Below are 17,670 nucleotides of genomic sequence, written 5' to 3'. Positions count from 1 at the left end.
TTCACAATATCCTGCATATATGTACAATCTCTATACAGCTTCACAATATCCTGCATATATGTACAATCTCTATACAGCTTCACAATATCCTGCATATATGTACAATCTCTATACAGCTTCACAATATCCTGCATATATGTACAATCTCTATACAGCTTCACAATATCCTGCATATATGTGCAATCTCTATACAGCTTCACAATATCCTGCATATATGTACAATCTCTATACAGCTTCACAATATCCTGCATATATGTGCAATCTCTATACAGCTTCACAATATCCTGCATATATGTACAATCTCTATACAGCTTCACAATATCCTGCATATATGTACAATCTCTATACAGCTTCACAATATCCTGCATATATGTACAATCTCTATACAGCTTCACAATATCCTGCATATATGTACAATCTCTATACAGCTTCACAATATCCTGCATATATGTGCAATCTCTATACAGCTTCACAATATCCTGCATATATGTACAATCTCTATACAGCTTCACAATATCCTGCATATATGTACAATCTCTATACAGCTTCACAATATCCTGCATATATGTGCAATCTCTATACAGCTTCACAATATCCTGCATATATGTACAATCTCTATACAGCTTCACAATATCCTGCATATATGTACAATCTCTATACAGCTTCACAATATCCTGCATATATGTACAATCTCTATACAGCTTCACAATATCCTGCATATATGTACAATCTCTATACAGCTTCACAATATCCTGCATATATGTACAATCTCTATACAGCTTCACAATATCCTGCATATATGTACAATCTCTATACAGCTTCACAATATCCTGCATATATGTACAATCTCTATACAGCTTCACAATATCCTGCATATATGTGCAATCTCTATACAGCTTCACAATATCCTGCATATATGTACAATCTCTATACAGCTTCACAATATCCTGCATATATGTACAATCTCTATACAGCTTCACAATATCCTGCATATATGTACAATCTCTATACAGCTTCACAATATCCTGCATATATGTACAATCTCTATACAGCTTCACAATATCCTGCATATATGTACAATCTCTATACAGCTTCACAATATCCTGCATATATGTACAATCTCTATACAGCTTCACAATATCCTGCATATATGTACAATCTCTATACAGCTTCACAATATCCTGCATATATGTACAATCTCTATACAGCTTCACAATATCCTGCATATATGTGCAATCTCTATACAGCTTCACAATATCCTGCATATATGTGCAATCTCTATACAGCTTCACAATATCCTGCATATATGTACAATCTCTATACAGCTTCACAATATCCTGCATATATGTACAATCTCTATACAGCTTCACAATATCCTGCATATATGTACAATCTCTATACAGCTTCACAATATCCTGCATATATGTACAATCTCTATACAGCTTCACAATATCCTGCATATATGTACAATCTCTATACAGCTTCACAATATCCTGCATATATGTACAATCTCTATACAGCTTCACAATATCCTGCATATATGTACAATCTCTATACAGCTTCACAATATCCTGCATATATGTACAATCTCTATACAGCTTCACAATATCCTGCATATATGTACAATCTCTATACAGCTTCACAATATCCTGCATATATGTGCAATCTCTATACAGCTTCACAATATCCTGCATATATGTACAATCTCTATACAGCTTCACAATATCCTGCATATATGTACAATCTCTATACAGCTTCACAATATCCTGCATATATGTACAATCTCTATACAGCTTCACAATATCCTGCATATATGTACAATCTCTATACAGCTTCACAATATCCTGCATATATGTACAATCTCTATACAGCTTCACAATATCCTGCATATATGTACAATCTCTATACAGCTTCACAATATCCTGCATATATGTACAATCTCTATACAGCTTCACAATATCCTGCATATATGTACAATCTCTATACAGCTTCACAATATCCTGCATATATGTACAATCTCTATACAGCTTCACAATATCCTGCATATATGTACAATCTCTATACAGCTTCACAATATCCTGCATATATGTACAATCTCTATACAGCTTCACAATATCCTGCATATATGTACAATCTCTATACAGCTTCACAATATCCTGCATATATGTACAATCTCTATACAGCTTCACAATATCCTGCATATATGTACAATCTCTATACAGCTTCACAATATCCTGCATATATGTACAATCTCTATACAGCTTCACAATATCCTGCATATATGTGCAATCTCTATACAGCTTCACAATATCCTGCATATATGTGCAATCTCTATACAGCTTCACAATATCCTGCATATATGTACAATCTCTATACAGCTTCACAATATCCTGCATATATGTACAATCTCTATACAGCTTCACAATATCCTGCATATATGTACAATCTCTATACAGCTTCACAATATCCTGCATATATGTGCAATCTCTATACAGCTTCACAATATCCTGCATATATGTACAATCTCTATACAGCTTCACAATATCCTGCATATATGTACAATCTCTATACAGCTTCACAATATCCTGCATATATGTACAATCTCTATACAGCTTCACAATATCCTGCATATATGTACAATCTCTATACAGCTTCACAATATCCTGCATATATGTACAATCTCTATACAGCTTCACAATATCCTGCATATATGTACAATCTCTATACAGCTTCACAATATCCTGCATATATGTACAATCTCTATACAGCTTCACAATATCCTGCATATATGTACAATCTCTATACAGCTTCACAATATCCTGCATATATGTACAATCTCTATACAGCTTCACAATATCCTGCATATATGTACAATCTCTATACAGCTTCACAATATCCTGCATATATGTACAATCTCTATACAGCTTCACAATATCCTGCATATATGTACAATCTCTATACAGCTTCACAATATCCTGCATATATGTACAATCTCTATACAGCTTCACAATATCCTGCATATATGTACAATCTCTATACAGCTTCACAATATCCTGCATATATGTACAATCTCTATACAGCTTCACAATATCCTGCATATATGTACAATCTCTATACAGCTTCACAATATCCTGCATATATGTGCAATCTCTATACAGCTTCACAATATCCTGCATATATGTACAATCTCTATACAGCTTCACAATATCCTGCATATATGTACAATCTCTATACAGCTTCACAATATCCTGCATATATGTACAATCTCTATACAGCTTCACAATATCCTGCATATATGTACAATCTCTATACAGCTTCACAATATCCTGCATATATGTACAATCTCTATACAGCTTCACAATATCCTGCATATATGTACAATCTCTATACAGCTTCACAATATCCTGCATATATGTACAATCTCTATACAGCTTCACAATATCCTGCATATATGTACAATCTCTATACAGCTTCACAATATCCTGCATATATGTACAATCTCTATACAGCTTCACAATATCCTGCATATATGTACAATCTCTATACAGCTTCACAATATCCTGCATATATGTACAATCTCTATACAGCTTCACAATATCCTGCATATATGTGCAATCTCTATACAGCTTCACAATATCCTGCATATATGTACAATCTCTATACAGCTTCACAATATCCTGCATATATGTACAATCTCTATACAGCTTCACAATATCCTGCATATATGTACAATCTCTATACAGCTTCACAATATCCTGCATATATGTACAATCTCTATACAGCTTCACAATATCCTGCATATATGTGCAATCTCTATACAGCTTCACAATATCCTGCATATATGTACAATCTCTATACAGCTTCACAATATCCTGCATATATGTACAATCTCTATACAGCTTCACAATATCCTGCATATATGTACAATCTCTATACAGCTTCACAATATCCTGCATATATGTGCAATCTCTATACAGCTTCACAATATCCTGCATATATGTACAATCTCTATACAGCTTCACAATATCCTGCATATATGTACAATCTCTATACAGCTTCACAATATCCTGCATATATGTACAATCTCTATACAGCTTCACAATATCCTGCATATATGTGCAATCTCTATACAGCTTCACAATATCCTGCATATATGTACAATCTCTATACAGCTTCACAATATCCTGCATATATGTACAATCTCTATACAGCTTCACAATATCCTGCATATATGTACAATCTCTATACAGCTTCACAATATCCTGCATATATGTACAATCTCTATACAGCTTCACAATATCCTGCATATATGTACAATCTCTATACAGCTTCACAATATCCTGCATATATGTACAATCTCTATACAGCTTCACAATATCCTGCATATATGTACAATCTCTATACAGCTTCACAATATCCTGCATATATGTACAATCTCTATACAGCTTCACAATATCCTGCATATATGTACAATCTCTATACAGCTTCACAATATCCTGCATATATGTACAATCTCTATACAGCTTCACAATATCCTGCATATATGTACAATCTCTATACAGCTTCACAATATCCTGCATATATGTACAATCTCTATACAGCTTCACAATATCCTGCATATATGTACAATCTCTATACAGCTTCACAATATCCTGCATATATGTACAATCTCTATACAGCTTCACAATATCCTGCATATATGTACAATCTCTATACAGCTTCACAATATCCTGCATATATGTACAATCTCTATACAGCTTCACAATATCCTGCATATATGTACAATCTCTATACAGCTTCACAATATCCTGCATATATGTACAATCTCTATACAGCTTCACAATATCCTGCATATATGTGTAGTCTCTATACAGGTTCACATTATCCTGCATATATGTACAATCTCTATACAGCTTCACAATATCCTGCATATATGTACAATCTCTATACAGCTTCACAATATCCTGCATATATGTACAATCTCTATACAGCTTCACAATATCCTGCATATATGTACAATCTCTATACAGCTTCACAATATCCTGCATATATGTACAATCTCTATACAGCTTCACAATATCCTGCATATATGTACAATCTCTATACAGCTTCACAATATCCTGCATATATGTACAATCTCTATACAGCTTCACAATATCCTGCATATATGTACAATCTCTATACAGCTTCACAATATCCTGCATATATGTACAATCTCTATACAGCTTCACAATATCCTGCATATATGTACAATCTCTATACAGCTTCACAATATCCTGCATATATGTACAATCTCTATACAGCTTCACAATATCCTGCATATATGTACAATCTCTATACAGCTTCACAATATCCTGCATATATGTACAATCTCTATACAGCTTCACAATATCCTGCATATATGTGCAATCTCTATACAGCTTCACAATATCCTGCATATATGTACAATCTCTATACAGCTTCACAATATCCTGCATATATGTACAATCTCTATACAGCTTCACAATATCCTGCATATATGTACAATCTCTATACAGCTTCACAATATCCTGCATATATGTACAATCTCTATACAGCTTCACAATATCCTGCATATATGTACAATCTCTATACAGCTTCACAATATCCTGCATATATGTACAATCTCTATACAGCTTCACAATATCCTGCATATATGTACAATCTCTATACAGCTTCACAATATCCTGCATATATGTACAATCTCTATACAGCTTCACAATATCCTGCATATATGTACAATCTCTATACAGCTTCACAATATCCTGCATATATGTACAATCTCTATACAGCTTCACAATATCCTGCATATATGTGCAATCTCTATACAGCTTCACAATATCCTGCATATATGTACAATCTCTATACAGCTTCACAATATCCTGCATATATGTACAATCTCTATACAGCTTCACAATATCCTGCATATATGTACAATCTCTATACAGCTTCACAATATCCTGCATATATGTACAATCTCTATACAGCTTCACAATATCCTGCATATATGTACAATCTCTATACAGCTTCACAATATCCTGCATATATGTACAATCTCTATACAGCTTCACAATATCCTGCATATATGTACAATCTCTATACAGCTTCACAATATCCTGCATATATGTACAATCTCTATACAGCTTCACAATATCCTGCATATATGTACAATCTCTATACAGCTTCACAATATCCTGCATATATGTACAATCTCTATACAGCTTCACAATATCCTGCATATATGTGCAATCTCTATACAGCTTCACAATATCCTGCATATATGTACAATCTCTATACAGCTTCACAATATCCTGCATATATGTGCAATCTCTATACAGCTTCACAATATCCTGCATATATGTACAATCTCTATACATCTTCACAATATCCTGCATATATGTACAATCTCTATACAGCTTCACAATATCCTGCATATATGTACAATCTCTATACAGCTTCACAATATCCTGCATATATGTACAATCTCTATACAGCTTCACAATATCCTGCATATATGTACAATCTCTATACAGCTTCACAATATCCTGCATATATGTACAATCTCTATACAGCTTCACAATATCCTGCATATATGTACAATCTCTATACAGCTTCACAATATCCTGCATATATGTACAATCTCTATACAGCTTCACAATATCCTGCATATATGTACAATCTCTATACAGCTTCACAATATCCTGCATATATGTACAATCTCTATACAGCTTCACAATATCCTGCATATATGTACAATCTCTATACAGCTTCACAATATCCTGTATACACGTACAATCCCTATACAGCTTCACAATATCCTGCATATATGTACAATCTCTACAGCTTCACAATATCCTGCATATATGTACAATATCTATACAGCTTCACAATATCCTGCATATATGTGCAATCTCTATACAGCTTCACAATATCCTGCATATATGTACAATCTCTATACAGCTTCACAATATCCTGCATATATGTACAATCTCTATACAGCTTCACAATATCCTGCATATATGTACAATCTCTATACAGCTTCACAATATCCTGCATATATGTACAATCTCTATACAGCTTCACAATATCCTGCATATATGTACAATCTCTATACAGCTTCACAATATCCTGCATATATGTACAATCTCTATACAGCTTCACAATATCCTGCATATATATGTACAATCTCTATACAGCTTCACAATATCCTGCATATATGTACAATCTCTATACAGCTTCACAATATCCTGCATATATGTGCAATCTCTATACAGCTTCACAATATCCTGCATATATGTACAATCTCTATACAGCTTCACAATATCCTGCATATATGTACAATCTCTATACAGCTTCACAATATCCTGCATATATGTACAATCTCTATACAGCTTCACAATATCCTGCATATATGTACAATCTCTATACAGCTTCACAATATCCTGCATATATGTACAATCTCTATACAGCTTCACAATATCCTGCATATATGTACAATCTCTATACAGCTTCACAATATCCTGCATATATGTACAATCTCTATACAGCTTCACAATATCCTGCATATATGTACAATCTCTATACAGCTTCACAATATCCTGCATATATGTACAATCTCTATACAGCTTCACAATATCCTGCATATATGTACAATCTCTATACAGCTTCACAATATCCTGCATATATGTACAATCTCTATACAGCTTCACAATATCCTGCATATATGTACAATCTCTATACAGCTTCACAATATCCTGCATATATGTACAATCTCTATACAGCTTCACAATATCCTGCATATATGTACAATCTCTATACAGCTTCACAATATCCTGCATATATGCATATATGTACAATCTCTATACAGCTTCACAATATCCTGCATATATGTACAATCTCTATACAGCTTCACAATATCCTGCATATATGTACAATCTCTATACAGCTTCACAATATCCTGCATATATGTACAATCTCTATACAGCTTCACAATATCCTGCATATATGTACAATCTCTATACAGCTTCACAATATCCTGCATATATGTGCAATCTCTATACAGCTTCACAATATCCTGCATATATGTACAATCTCTATACAGCTTCACAATATCCTGCATATATGTACAATCTCTATACAGCTTCACAATATCCTGCATATATGTACAATCTCTATACAGCTTCACAATATCCTGCATATATGTACAATCTCTATACAGCTTCACAATATCCTGCATATATGTACAATCTCTATACAGCTTCACAATATCCTGCATATATGTACAATCTCTATACAGCTTCACAATATCCTGCATATATGTGCAATCTCTATACAGCTTCACAATATCCTGCATATATGTACAATCTCTATACAGCTTCACAATATCCTGCATATATGTACAATCTCTATACAGCTTCACAATATCCTGCATATATGTACAATCTCTATACAGCTTCACAATATCCTGCATATATGTGCAATCTCTATACAGCTTCACAATATCCTGCATATATGTACAATCTCTATACAGCTTCACAATATCCTGCATATATGTACAATCTCTATACAGCTTCACAATATCCTGCATATATGTGCAATCTCTATACAGCTTCACAATATCCTGCATATATGTGCAATCTCTATACAGCTTCACAATATCCTGCATATATGTACAATCTCTATACAGCTTCACAATATCCTGCATATATGTACAATCTCTATACAGCTTCACAATATCCTGCATATATGTACAATCTCTATACAGCTTCACAATATCCTGCATATATGTACAATCTCTATACAGCTTCACAATATCCTGCATATATGTACAATCTCTATACAGCTTCACAATATCCTGCATATATGTACAATCTCTATACAGCTTCACAATATCCTGCATATATGTGCAATCTCTATACAGCTTCACAATATCCTGCATATATGTACAATCTCTATACAGCTTCACAATATCCTGCATATATGTGCAATCTCTATACAGCTTCACAATATCCTGCATATATGTACAATCTCTATACAGCTTCACAATATCCTGCATATATGTACAATCTCTATACAGCTTCACAATATCCTGCATATATGTGCAATCTCTATACAGCTTCACAATATCCTGCATATATGTACAATCTCTATACAGCTTCACAATATCCTGCATATATGTACAATCTCTATACAGCTTCACAATATCCTGCATATATGTGCAATCTCTATACAGCTTCACAATATCCTGCATATATGTACAATCTCTATACATCTTCACAATATCCTGCATATATGTACAATCTCTATACAGCTTCACAATATCCTGCATATATGTGCAATCTCTATACAGCTTCACAATATCCTGCATATATGTACAATCTCTATACAGCTTCACAATATCCTGCATATATGTGCAATCTCTATACAGCTTCACAATATCCTGCATATATGTACAATCTCTATACAGCTTCACAATATCCTGCATATATGTACAATCTCTATACAGCTTCACAATATCCTGCATATATGTACAATCTCTATACAGCTTCACAATATCCTGCATATATGTGCAATCTCTATACAGCTTCACAATATCCTGCATATATGTACAATCTCTATACAGCTTCACAATATCCTGCATATATGTGCAATCTCTATACAGCTTCACAATATCCTGCATATATGTACAATCTCTATACAGCTTCACAATATCCTGCATATATGTACAATCTCTATACAGCTTCACAATATCCTGCATATATGTACAATCTCTATACAGCTTCACAATATCCTGCATATATGTGCAATCTCTATACAGCTTCACAATATCCTGCATATAGGTTCATAGGTTCATACTAGGCTATCTGCCCTAGGGCATTTATAAGCCTAGCCAGAATGTGTTTGGCTTTCGCCACCCATTTTAAATTTATTTTGCTATGCCCTTTTTCTAGGTTAGTATACTGTGCCTCTGTCTAACAGTGACACAGAAGTGATACCCGGGGTAAACCTACGATCTCCCATCCACTCATCAAGATTCCTCTTGAAGAGAGTCAATGAGGGACTCTGCCTAACCTGGACTGGGATTTTATTCCAGAGTGAAGGGAGCCTCTGGGTTATGAATCTGTCCCTCCAGCATGTCCTATTTATTTCAGTGCTGAGGTTCAAGTCTCTCGAGCACGTAGCTCGATGGGATTTGTATTTTCTGAGGTGCAGCATGTCCATTAATTCCGGGTTAGACATGGCTTTATACGTCAGGCACAGATCGCCTCTGAACAGGCGGTATGCCACTGAGTAGAGCTGGAGTTTTTTTAACCGGGGAGCATATGGCTTCTGTTTGAGCCCTTTGATCCTCTTGGTGAGGTACTTTTGGGGTCTTTCCAGTTGCTGCATGTGTCTGGTAAGGTACATCCCAAAAGGGGCATTGTACTCAATTATGGGCCTGATGAGGGATAAGTAAAGAGGCACGATGACATCCCCTGATCTAGATGTGAATCCCTTCATGATTAGGTGGGCTATATAAAATGTTTTTTCTAACCACTTTGGCCACGTGGTTGTCAAATGAGAGATTGCTATCAACTTGGGGCCCCAGGTCCCTAATTACTTCTTCTGTACTTAATGGATTACCGCCTATGTGGTAATTTGTGGGCACTTTGTTTTTGCCAAAGGGGATGACTTTACACTTTTTGGCATTTAGCTTGAGGCCATGGCTCTGGCACCAGTTGTCTGTTTCTATGAGGCCCTTTTGGAGGATGCTTGTGTCGGCTGGAGAGTCGATTATGGCGCCCAGTTTGCAGTCAACTGCGAACTTGGTCAGCCACAGTCCTTCCGTATTGGCCTGTACCTCCGAGAAATATATAGCGAACAAGAGAGGTCCCAGGACTGAGCCTTGTGGGACACCACTTGTAACTGGTTTGGAGTCTGACATGGCTCCAGCAATTCTAACCATGTGGGTTCTATCCTTGAGCCAGTTTGCAATCCATCTAGTGACATAGGGGTTTATATTTAAGCTGGTGAGCTTATCGATAATGCCCGAGTGGGGTATTGTATCGAAGGCTTTTGTGAGGTCCAGGTAGGCTGTGTGGACCACCTTCCCCTCGTCAATGGCCTTGGTGACTGTTTCAAAGAAATCAACCAGGTTTAAGAGGCAGGATCTGCCCTTAACAAAGCTGAACTGGGTAGGATCCAGTGTTTGTAGGTCCTCAATATCTTTATTTATTAGGTCCATGATCCTTTACATAGCTTTGCAGACCAAGCTAGTCAGGCTTATGGGGCGATAGTTTCCAGGATCCGTTGAGGCACCACCTTTATGGAGAGGGACCACTGTTGCTGTACGCCACTGTTTGGGAACATATCCTGTAGTAAGGCTGAGATTGAACAGTAGTTTTATGTTTGGGTTTAGCTCTTCTTGGAGTTCATGTAGGGCGCGAGCCGGCACACCGTCTGGTCCCATTGATGCTGTGTTTTTTGCTTTGGAGAGGGCGGCTCTTACCTGAACATCTGAGATGTCAGGGGGGCAGCATTCTGCTGGGATAGATATTTGCCCATTTGGTGGGGATGGGGGCGGAGAAGTTTGCGCTGAACCTGTCAGCTAAGATGTTGGCAGTGTCTGTGGGTTCGGTGTATTTTTTGTCATTTTGGACTAATTCTGAGCATATCTGGGAATTACCACCCAGGTTCCTAACATAACTAAAGAAAGCCTTGTGATTATCCTTAGTGTCCTGTGCAATTTTTCTCTCGAAGCTGGCCTTAGACAATTTTTTATGTGCCTGTAGTTTTTTGCTAATACTGATCAGTGATGCCTTCCCTTTTTGGGATTTTGCTCTATCATTTAGTAGCTTCCTCTTTCTATTGTATAGTTTGTTTATGGCTGGGGTCCACCAGACTGGACGTCTGCCTTTGGAGGATTGGGCCTTGGTTTTATTTGGGATCACATGATCAATGCATTCCTGAAGGTGTTCATAGAATGCATTTATAAAGGATTCTTCGGTCTGTGCTGTATTTTCCAAAGGCCCGGGGGCTTTGAAGGATTCCACCTCAGTTTTGAGGAGTGTGAAATTTGCTTTAGAGAAGTTTTTCACTGTGGTTTTCTTGGCAGGGGGTGGGGTCGGGATGTGAATATCCAGTGAGATTAGTTTATGGTCTGATCTTACCAGTGAGGGATACACTTCTGGTCTGGAGCATAGAGTCCCCATGTTGGTGATGATCAGGTCCAGTATGTTTTCCCCTCTTGTGGGAGTGGTAACAAGTTGTTCCATAGCATTTGAGTTAATAAATTCTAGGAACCTTTGGGCTAGGGTGTTGGAGCTAGAGTAATGCTCCCAGTCTATGTTTGGGTAGTTGAAGTAGCCCAATATAATGGTGTTTGGAGAGACCTTCATATTTTCCAGTGTTCTCAGGAAGGCCGAGTGGGGTTCCTGGGTTTGGGAGGGTGGTCTGTAGCAGGCTATAAACTGGAAGGCAGTTTTACCCACTGTTAGTTGCACATGGATAGTCTCTGATGCTTCGTGCTTTGCCACCAACCTGGAGGTGTGGGTATCTTTGATGAATATCGATACTCCCCCTCCTTTTGTGGTTCGGTCCAAGTTTTGGGGCTGAAAAGCATGGTATGAGGTATAACCTGGTAGTGCTGGGGTGCTCTCAGGAGCCCTGAACCAGGTTTCTGTTACTGCACAGATATCGATGCTCTCCATGCTAAGGAGAGTTTCAAGTGCGTGCATCTTGAGGTTTAGACTTCTGGCGTTGAGTAGCATTACTCTTAGTTTCTTATCCCTTGTGATACCTATGGAGGTGGGTTTGTCTTTTGAGCCTTGCCTAAAAAAGGCACTATGGGGGTACAATCTCTATACATCTTCGCAATATCCCGCATATATGTGCAATCTCTATACAGCTTCACAATATCCTGCATATATGTGCAATCTCTATACAGCTTCACAATATCCTGCATATATGTGCAATCTCTATACAGCTTCACAATATCCTGCATATATGTACACTCTCTATACAGCTTCACAATATCCTGCATATATGTACAATCTCTATACAGCTTCACAATATCCTGCATATATGTATAGTCTATATACAGCTTCACAATATCCTGCATATATGTACAATCTATACAGCTTCACAATATCCTGCATATATGTATAGTCTCTATACAGCTTTACAATATCCTGCATACATGTACAATCTCTATACAGCTTCACAATATCCTGCACATATGTACAATCTCTATACAGCTTCATTTTGTTTCACTGCAGTGCTAATTGCCATAAAACTATCTGTTTCTTCCCCTGAATCCCATTCTTTGCCTCTAAATGGTTTTCTCCCCTGAAACTCATCCTTTACTACAACTCTCTCCTCATATCCAAGTTAACTCATATTCTATCCAATTGTTTTTAAAACTTAAGTGTCAATCTTTCTGTTTGACTTATTGTAAATCAATTTATGTGTATATTTGTAACTGCTTCTATGTAGATTTCCCATCAAATTGAAAAGTTTTTCTCCCTGGCATATGCTGAAAATGTTTTTTTTTTTAATGACTCGGCCAGACCTTCCCAATTAAGAAATGTAACTAACTAAGCATATAAATAAATAGATAAATAAACTCAGAAACAAGGCTGGGTCTGAATTGCATCTAAAAGTCTGGTGAAGAATTGCAAATCTAATATTTTATGATTCATTATATTACATAGCTTTGAAAGCAAAAAAACACAAGTTGTCTATCTACTTTGCACTATTTGTGTAGCCACTGCCTTTCATATGTCCACACTATGACTCATTTCTTAGGCTGCCACCCATCCCAGGGTTTCTTTTTCATGTTGTCATCTTACAGTCTACTACCTGGTCAGATAACTTGTTCTATGTATCCATTACATCTTTAGGACTAAAAGTATTTCCTTTTGTCTAGGTCGAACTCTGTACCTTTAACTTTATAGGCATGCTCTTCCATCCCCTTCTGTCTGTCTTTCCTGTTGAGATGTATGCCATCTCACTGTCCTTTTAGTGTCTTGTACTTCATCATAAACGTATCTGTGTTTGCTGAGATCAAAGGATGGTGATGCAATACATAATAAATACAGTAAAATGGCTGCCAAGCTTAGCTGGCATTAGATAAGAAGGAAGAATTAAAGGAATGTAATGGAAAAATGCATACATGTTTGCTACTTCCTATGCAATGAAAAAACACTGACTGTTCATTGATTCAAGCGTGCCCCCTCATCTTATGCACACCAGCTGGTGCAGAATGAAAGAATAGTATGAACAATAAGGTGTTCCTCACCTGTATGCATTAGACTGTTCTATTATGAGACCATTTATATGAAGATGCCATAGGACTGCGCATGTTTAAGGCAAGATATTTATACAGATATGTGACTTGTCAGTAATATACAAATGCTATACATTTTACAGCTCTAGGATTATTTATTTATTTATTTTTTTATTTTTCTTAGCCTTTCTTTCCTTAATCTAGAACTTCTGCCCCTTAAAAATACATACAACTTTCCTCTAGTAACCATAAGAGTGGTCTGAAATGAAACCATTGGTAAGAATTCAGTGGTCCGGGGTAATTACAGTGAAAGTCACTGAAGTAGTCAGTACTGGGGCACTTTCCTAAAGTTAACTAGGAATTCATGAAACAATAAATTTATAAAGAGTTTTTGCCTTTATGAAGATAGAGCAAAAAAAACTGAGAAATGACAGGTGACAGGAAGACCGTGTGTTTCATAATAATAATTGAATTTAGCTCCTTGAGATAAATAAGCAGAAAAAATAGCAATCATTCACAAGCTAATATTTGTTTTCTGTGAGTATCCTCTTTTGTGAAACCTTTTATTGATGCACTGAATATTCACAGGCCTTGGCAACGGGATAAGAAAGTTTTAGTTAGTAATATATAATAGACAAAATATGCAGGAAAAATAATTTTCTTTAATTTTTTTTCCAACTACAGTATATATTAAATTGGTCACATCAACTGGCTGTTTAGGTGTATTTATTTAGGACTTCACACTATAGGTTCTTGCCATTTTTTTTAATTTCATACACATTTATTTCAGAAAGACACTGCAGTCAGCATGAGGGCTTTGGACAGTATAACACATTTTTATTCTGTAGCCATTTAGACTGCCACTAGAGCTTTTAATACAACTGACAAAATAATGCAGCATGCCATTTGTCATTATTATTTATTCATTCACAGTACACAGCAGAAATCAAGCTGGTGAACTGCGAGAGGTAAGATGCTAGTGTCACTATTAACATTTCTGTCTTTTATTTTATGTTTACCAGCATCATAAATGATATTGGAGGCTGTCAGATTTCCTCAGGCATTTAACAGTTCCATGCAATTCTGTAGTGCTGTGCTCTTGGAGGTTTTAATAATAAGCCTACCAGCTTCTACACCTTGTAATCTGCTGTCTGAACTGGCTGACTCTCAGTGTTTTAACATAATGCATAATGTTAAGTTAGTCAACCAGGAAATGCATACATGTTGTCAAATGGAACTAGTGGAGGGGGTGTAGAAAACGTAAACTAAGCTTAAAGTTATTGTGGTATTTTACTACTATTATCGTAGATGAATCCTTTTATTAAACATTTTAAAATAAGCTAGGTATAGATTTCTTTTCAGTTGAGTCTTACTAATTTTAAACTGAAGCCAATTGTTGTACCTTTAAAACACTATCTGCTAAAGGGAAAACTTCAAAGCCTAAATGTACTTCAAGTGATCTTGTAATCTTGAAAGAAAGTAATTGGCAGGACTTGACCATTCATGATGAAAGTTACAACTCTGAAGCATTTTTATTCAGAAAAAAAATAAATGATCAGTTGGGTACAAATTTGTATTATCATAAACGTTGTTTCCCTAGAGTTGTCACAAAGACTACATTAGAGAGGTTTCTCATAAAATAAATAAATAAATAAATAAATAAGATCAACAAGCACAAATAATCATTTAAGCGAGAAAATGTATATTTCCCTCAAAGAAAGTAAACAGTATTACTTAACAGAGTCAAAAGAAGTAATACATGCAAGTGGCAGTTAAAACAAATAGCGATACGATGAAATTAATAGTGCACTAGAAAATAAAATGGCTGGGATGCATTGGTATACAGTACATATTGCAGTGTTAATTGGCATGGTAACAGCTATGTGCAAGGTATCTGTAAATTTAGGACAATGCCTATAAATGGCTGCCTTGTGGAGTGAATTCCTTGGCTAATAGTACTGAATAGGCATACAGCACTCATCAGAGAATCCCAGTCGATGTCGCTACAAATCTGCAAATTCCAGGTCTTCATATTTTTGATGCACAATTATTCATTGTCTGTGTTCACTGTGAACTACCTATTTTCTTAAATGAAGAAATTATGAAATGACATATTACTGGGGACAAGAAACCTGAAAGATCCTTTTCTCTCCATGGCTGGTGAGAAGGTTTATGGTATAAACCAAGTATTAACAGAAACTGAGGATATTTGTATAACAGTAGGAAACAAATTAATAATGTATTACACACCACTAAAACAAAGTTAACAGTGTCCTTCCAGATAAATATACATTTGACTTATGAGAGTTTAAGTTTAGAAAACTTCACAGGTAAATACAAATTCAAAAACCAGAATATGTAAAATCATTATACATCTCTAAACTCTCATCATATCAAGGCTTTCCATTTAGAAATACTATTTAGAATAATTGGGTAATTCAGATGCAGATATTGATTTGCATTTCATTTCAGGTGCCATTTTAACTTGTTGATCTCCATCAATGCATCATAATCATCCCTTGGGATCAGATGTAATGCAAACTCCAATGTACTCTTCCTTCCACATAGCATGACACTTTCAGTTTACTTTTCTTTACAAAGACTTAAGTAAAGTATTCATTCAGGATGTCTTTTTCCCCAATTATCTCTTTCTGGATATCACAAAGCTTGTACATGCCTCTCTCTCCCTTCATGTTTTTGCTCTAAATCTCAAAAATCCTTTGTTCCTAAAATATAATGAATGTAATGAATAATTTTTCATTCTAAATTATCCAGGAAAAGCCCCATTCTTCTGATTTATAATCATCTGAATTTACAAAACTCTATTATACTGAAACAGGAACCTAACTGCTTAAAGAATATCTAAGAATTTACAGACAACAATAAAGCAAAGGTTGGATAAAGGATCAACCAAGTACAGCAAATCCAGTGATACAAACCGCTATGCCAAACACCAAACAAAGAAATAAATGTATTAGGAACAGCAAAACGTTCAGACTATCACCCTTTCTTTGAAGCATTTAGAAAGGGTGATGGCCTGAAAGCTTTGCTGAGCCTAATAAATTTGTCTGGTGTTTGGAGTAAAGTATCTAAGAATTTGCCTGCAGATATTACCTGAAGTACAGTTTGGAGGCTGGCAAAATACCTACACAATTAACTATAGTAAGGTGCTGTCAGGACACCTCATTGTTCAGTTTAGTGATGAGGACTTCAGTCATACTCCATGCCAAAATTAATAGAGTTGGTTTGGACAGACTAGCTAAAATGGTGAGCCCTGAACAAGTTAGGAATCCTTACACAATAATTTCTCAGAGGTGCGGAAGTTTCACTTGTGTTGCACTGTGCTTACAGTAAGAAGAAGACATTGTTAGCACAGAGCATAGCCA

This window comes from Protopterus annectens, chromosome 13.part0 (genome assembly GCF_019279795.1).
Source record: "Protopterus annectens isolate FY-2018-M chromosome 13.part0, PAN1.0, whole genome shotgun sequence".
NCBI classification, from domain to species: Eukaryota; Metazoa; Chordata; order Ceratodontiformes; family Protopteridae; genus Protopterus; species Protopterus annectens.
The sequence above is the reverse complement of the archived record's forward strand: the minus strand, read 5'-3'. Positions refer to the sequence as shown.